This window comes from Ranitomeya variabilis, chromosome 1, assembly GCF_051348905.1.
Source record: "Ranitomeya variabilis isolate aRanVar5 chromosome 1, aRanVar5.hap1, whole genome shotgun sequence".
NCBI lineage: Eukaryota > Metazoa > Chordata > Amphibia > Anura > Dendrobatidae > Ranitomeya > Ranitomeya variabilis.
In genome coordinates this window covers 791,705,646-791,712,071 of record NC_135232.1, presented here as the reverse complement: position 1 = coordinate 791,712,071, position 6,426 = coordinate 791,705,646, and positions in this window count along the sequence as shown.

The following is a 6,426-nucleotide window of genomic DNA, read 5'->3' as shown; positions in this document are numbered from 1 at the left end:
AGCTAACTACAGAGATATACTGGATGACCTCAGAATGAAAGGGCCCGAATCAACGATGACAAATAACCCCAAAGCTACAGAAACATAGCATACTAATGACAGTGGCCAATGACAACCACTCCGCTTCATCCAGAATCTCTGACAAAGCTAACTACGCTACTTATAAAAAAGGTAAACTCAGCATTACGCAAACTCTCCCCACACTTTCAGAATCCATAAATAAAATCCAAAGAGACATTGCCTTCTTCAGATCCGATCTGGGCAATTAAGAGAACTATAGGAAAAAAAACAACATCAAGAATAGAGGAATTTCTTATTCGATCCAAACTTTTCAACTGAGGAGTTATGTTTCCTCAATGGTCTCTCATTTATTTCCTGGCACTGAAGGGAGTCATCTGATTGATAAAGCATTCAGAATCCGCAGACCGCCTTCTCTCTCGCACGAATTAGCAACTGATGTCAGAGTGTCATTCTACCCAAATTGGTTGAGAAATGCTCTCCTGGACGTGTCAAAGGAGCAAAAATTTCTCTCATTTCCATACAACCACCTAACTTTTTTCAAAGACATTTCAAAAGAAACTCTACAAAAAAGGAAAGCATTTTCCCAAACCACACGTGCTCTTCTACAGGCTGGGATTCCCTTTAAACGGTACCATCAATGTAACTCGAGATTGCTCATAGTTACGTGCATAGATATGCTGGATCTGGGACCTAGGGGTGGAGATATTGGCAAAAGACTAGCTAAGAAGGAATGCCAATGGATATACCGATTGGGAACCTTGGTACCCCAGGGTTTAAATGAGAGTTTTGGTTTTGGTGCATTCTTGTAGGAAATCTAGGAAGTAGATAGGCAGGGGGTCAATTTACAAGTAATTTTATATCACTGATTGTCTTTCCTTATGTATTTAGAATATTTTAGTTAATGTTGTTCGTTGGCTTTTATTCATTTTATCGTTATGTCTTACTACATTATACCATCTTTATAAAAAAGGTTTTTTGAAAGACTACTATCTTCAGTCTTGGGAGCAATAAGGCGAACCATGTCTTTGAGGAGAATTCATATCAAAGAAACCATCACAACACAGTGGGACCTCTGTGGAAGAATTTTAAGATATAGTTTTTATTTTGATAATGTATGGCTCTATGTGGGCCAACTATATTATATGTACAACATTATTACTATCTATTTTATTATATGCATAGTGATGTGTCTTTGTATCTTGATGGGAGATTTTTTGAGGGTAATCTCTCTTTTAATATCAGTACATTTGTGGTTTACTTACCGTATATATATTCTTGTTGTTGCCCTGTATATTTACACTAGTATTTTTTATATTTGTGTATAAACATGTTTTTATCATGGAAATATGATTGATCACATAGGGATGCATGGGAATATTTAGCCACCTGTGTGTTATTTTAACGGCAGGTAGTTATAGATTTGGCACCTTATACATAGTATAGTGGCACTTTAATTCATTATTATAATTTTATTATGTGGTTTAACTGCAGCTACATATTCTAATTAACACTTAAAACTAATAAGTATAGTGATCACTTTGACAGGGATAGTTTTATTGTTATCACCATTTACATATATGTTGGGTCACAAGATATATGCAGACCATGATTACACAATATGCATATGATACTCTATCAAATGTTGCGCATCTTATTTACACTTATATACACTTAGAGTTTCCTCTGTGCTATTCCGGGGTGTGCGCATGAACAGATTACAGACCGGAGGGGAGGACGGCTAGCGGTCTATTGGGGAACGGAACAGCGGAGTCGTACATACAGACGACTCGGTGCTCCCGACCTCGTGACCGCGACCCGACTCCCCATTGGATGCCGGTTTCTGCGGATCTGGGCATGCGCCAGAATACCCTGTGATGGCATAGCTCCGTACGGCGCTTTGGACAGGAAGCTCCTGTGTGGTGCCTCCGGGCTCCGTACAGTGGGCAGTACCTGTCCGCATGGCGCCGGACAGGAGCTTCCTGTATAAAGTTCCCGGTTTCAGTACACCTCTGACAGAGATCTAGTCTCAGACGCATGCGCCTGATCACATCGCTCCGCTCCTACACAGCTGACTGTAGTCTTACATCAAAGCGGTCCAATGAACGGTAGGGTTTTATGTATTTAAACCGGCTAACCCCCTGCCCTGACACGCCTCCAGAAGAAGCTAACGCGAAACGCGCGTCGGGGCAGAGGGACACCGAGGTACTTGCACAAGGCTGACAGCAAGGTATTATACTTCATCTATTTATATACCATTCCATGTGTGCCACGTATATTGGGAGTTTTGTCTATTGAAATAGTATGGCTATATACTTTTCCTATTAAGGGCTACTAGTGTCACTAATTGCTATATTACATGGATTTTTTAAGGCCAAAATGTTAATTACACCAATTTCACTTCCACATGTGCAGGCTCCTTTAATTATGGTTTAGGTATTAATATGTTTGTAAGTGTCTAGCCAGATTTTATGTGATTACCTATGGCAGAACAGTCCCTTGTGAGGATTTGCACCTTCTTTGAATGTTGTAACTCATTTTTACATGTTTTATATAACTATGTTCAATAAAATTGTTAGTTTTATATGAGTACCATAGTGGAGATCAATTTATTTCATAGATCACACTAAATGTGAAGGATATTAAGTTGGGTGGTACATATGCCCTTCGTCTGGGAGGGATTTTTTGTTGCAGCACATTGAGCAATCGTTTGTGAATATACTTATAAAAAAGGACTACCTGGACTAGGTCCTTAACCCTCCAAGTGAAATACGCCTGCGAACGTATCCATATACTCTCTCCGGAGGAGGGAGTTGTTTTCCTTAAGGCCCCATACACACGTTCAGGAATTGATGCAGAAAATTCCTGTGAAAATCCGGACATTTCTGCCAGATTTCCGCATAAAAACCGCATGCGTTTTTTTGCGCGTTTTTGACGCGGTTTTGACGCGGTTTTGACGCGTTTTTTCCCAAACATTTCCCAATGCATTAGACAGTGGGAAAACCGCGAAAAAACCGCAAAATTAATGAACATGTCCGGTTTTTTACCGCAATGCGTTTTTCATGCGGAAAAACGCACATCATGTGCACAGAAATTGCGGATTTCATTAAAAATGATAGGATGCTTAATGTATGCAGATTATTTGCGGTTTTATAGCGTTTTTATAGCGCAAAAACGCTAAAAAACCGCAAATAATCTGCACTGTGTGAACATAGCCTAAAGGTGCTGGAATCAAAATCTCAGCGGTCTCCTCCAGACATTTCTTTACAAAAAAACAAAAAACCTGGATCTCCTTGATACTTGCTCCGATTGTCCTGATTAGGCCGGAGACACACTGCTGCGAGATACGGCCGAGTCCCGCTGGTTAAAAGCAAGCTGTGGCACCGGCACTCCGGAGCGGAGCGTGCAGCTGCATAGCAATACATGGAGCTGCACGCTCCGCTCCACAGTGCCGGTGCCACAGCTTGCTTTTAACCAGCGAGACTCGGCCGTATCTCGCAGCAGTGTGTCTCCGGCCTTAAAAGAACTCTACGTTACTTCTTCACTATTGTAAGAAGTTTTCCACTTTCTTAACTACAGTACTTCTAAGAACCGAACTTTCCCTCCATTCAGTTTAGGGTCGCCTTAGGGTGCTTCCAGACATGACGGGCCTACGTGTACGGAAGAATATAATGTACTTTTACTTTAAATTACTTGTTTTTCTTACAGGTTTCTAGGTTTACTTTGAAGCCTTGATTAGCTACAAATAGCTGCGTAATCTTCGAAAACATGTATGTGTACATTGATACGCCTGTCTTCTCTCTCCTATTCCCTGTATCACAGGGAATTACCTATTTTCCCTTCCCCTTTTCCTTTACCCTCATAAAAATTTGAAAAATCAATAAAGCCTATTGGAAAAGAAAAAGCAGGTTATACAATATCTCTGGTCCAGAGTCAGGCCATGAAGGACTATATCGGTGAGAGTGTGGAAAAGGGTCATATCAGACCATCATCATCTCCCACTGCAGCAGGGTTTTTCTTTGTCAGGGAAAAAGATAGAGGGGGCTACGCCCTTGCCTAGATTTTCTTGAACTGAATCGGATGACGGTCCGGGAACCATACCCTCTCCCTCTTATCCCAGACATAATTAATCAAATCGTAGGATCCAAACGGTTTTCTGAACTGGATCTCAGGGGGGCATATAATCTCATTTGCATAAAGGAGGGGGATGAGTGGAAGACAGCCTTCAATAAGCCCGAGGTATTCTATAAAAATCTTGTGATGCCTTTTGGATTGGCTAATACATTTTTAGTCACCTGGTAGGTTTGTGATCTACCTTGATAACACATTGATTCATTCGCCTGACCTCAAGTCATATCAAGTACATGTCAGGCAGGTCTTACAGATACTCAGGGACAATAAATTATTTGTCAAACCAGAGAAATGCATACCACACATCTCCCTCTAGTGTCTGGCTCCTTACACTACACCCCCTATCTGCTGTCATTCTCTTTATACCACACATCTTATGTAAAGCCTCTTTCACACTTTAGTCTTCTGCTGAACGTCGCAGGATCCTGCATTTCCCCATAGACTTGTACTGCCGACGGATCGCGACATATGGCCACACGTCGCGTCCGTCGTGCACTGGATGCGTCGGGTTTTGGCAGCCCGTCGTCACAGAAAAACGTTCAAGGGAACGTTTTTCTGTATGTCGCATCCGGTGTTTCAGACTGCGCATGCCCAGCAGGAAATATCGCTCTCATGATCTTTCCTGCTCGGCAACGCAGACAGAAGTGTGAAAGCAAACACTTCCATCGGTACGTCGCGCCGGCGCTTCGTGACGGCCCCATACCGACGGAAGTGTGAAAGAAGCCTTAGTGTCTGGCTCCTCACACTGCACCTCCCTATATGCTGTCAGTCTCTTCATACCACACATCTTGCCCTAGTGTCGGGCTCCTCACCCTATACCTCCTTATCTGCTGTCAGTATATTCATACCACACATCTCCCTCTAGTGTCCGGCTCCTCACACTGCACCTCCCTATCTGCTGTCAGACTCTTCATACCACACATCTCCCTCTAGTGTCCAGCTCCTCACACTGAACCTCCCTATCTGCTGTCAGTCTCTTCATACCACACATCTCCCTCTAGTGTCCGGCTCCTCACACTGAACCTTCCTATCTGCTGTCAGTCTCTTCATACCATACATCTCCCTCTAGTGTCCGGCTCCTCACACTGAACCTTCCTATCTGCTGTCAGTCTCTTCATACCATACATCTCCCTCTAGTGTCCGGCTCCTCACACTGCACCTCCCTATCTGCTGTCAGTATGTTCCAACCACACATCTCCCTCTAGTGTCTGGCTCCTCACACTGCACCTCCCTAACTGCTGTCAGTATGTTAATACCACACATCTCCCTCTAGTGTCTGGCTCCTCACACTGCACCTCCCTATCTGCTGTCAGTATGTTCCTACCACACATCTCCCTCTAGTGTCCAGCTCCTCACACTGCACCTCCCTATCTGCTGTCAGTATGTTCCTACCACACATCTCCCTCTAGTGTCTGGCTCCTCACACTGCACCTCCCTATCTGCTGTCAGACTCTTCATACCACACATCTCCCTCTAGTGTCTGGCTCCTCACACTGCACCTCCCTATCTGCTGTCAGTATGTTCCTACCACACATCTCCCTCTAGTGTCCGGCTCCTCACACTGCACCTCCCTATCTGCTGTCAGACTCTTCATACCACACATCTCCCTCTAGTGTTTGGCTCCTCACACTGCACCTCCCTATCTGCTGTCAGTATGTTCCTACCATACATCTCCCTCTAGTGTCCGGCTCCTCACACTGCACCTCCCTATCTGCTGTCAGACTCTTCATACCACACATCTCCCTCTAGTGTCTGGCTCCTCACACTGCACCTCCCTATCTGCTGTCAGTATGTTTCTACCACACATCTCCCTCTAGTGTCTGGCTCCTCACACTGCACCTCCCTATCTGCTGTCAGTATGTTTCTACCACACATCTCCCTCTAGTGTCTGGCTCCTCACACTGCACCTCCCTATCTGCTGTCAGTATGTTCCTACCATACATCTCCCTCTAGTGTCTGGCTCCTCACACTGCACCTCCCTATCTGCTGTCAGTCTCTTCATACCACACATCTCCCTCTAGTGTCTGGCTCCTCACACTGCACCTCCCTATCTGCTGTCAGTATGTTCCTACCACACATCTCCCTCTAGTGTCTGGCTCCTCACACTGCACCTCCCTATCTGCTGTCAGTATGTTCCTACCATACATCTCCCTCTAGTGTCTGGCTCCTCACACTGCACCTCCCTATCTGCTGTCAGTATGTTCCTACCATACATCTCCCTCTAGTGTCTGGCTCCTCACACTGCACCTCCCTATCTGCTGTCAGTATGTTCCTACC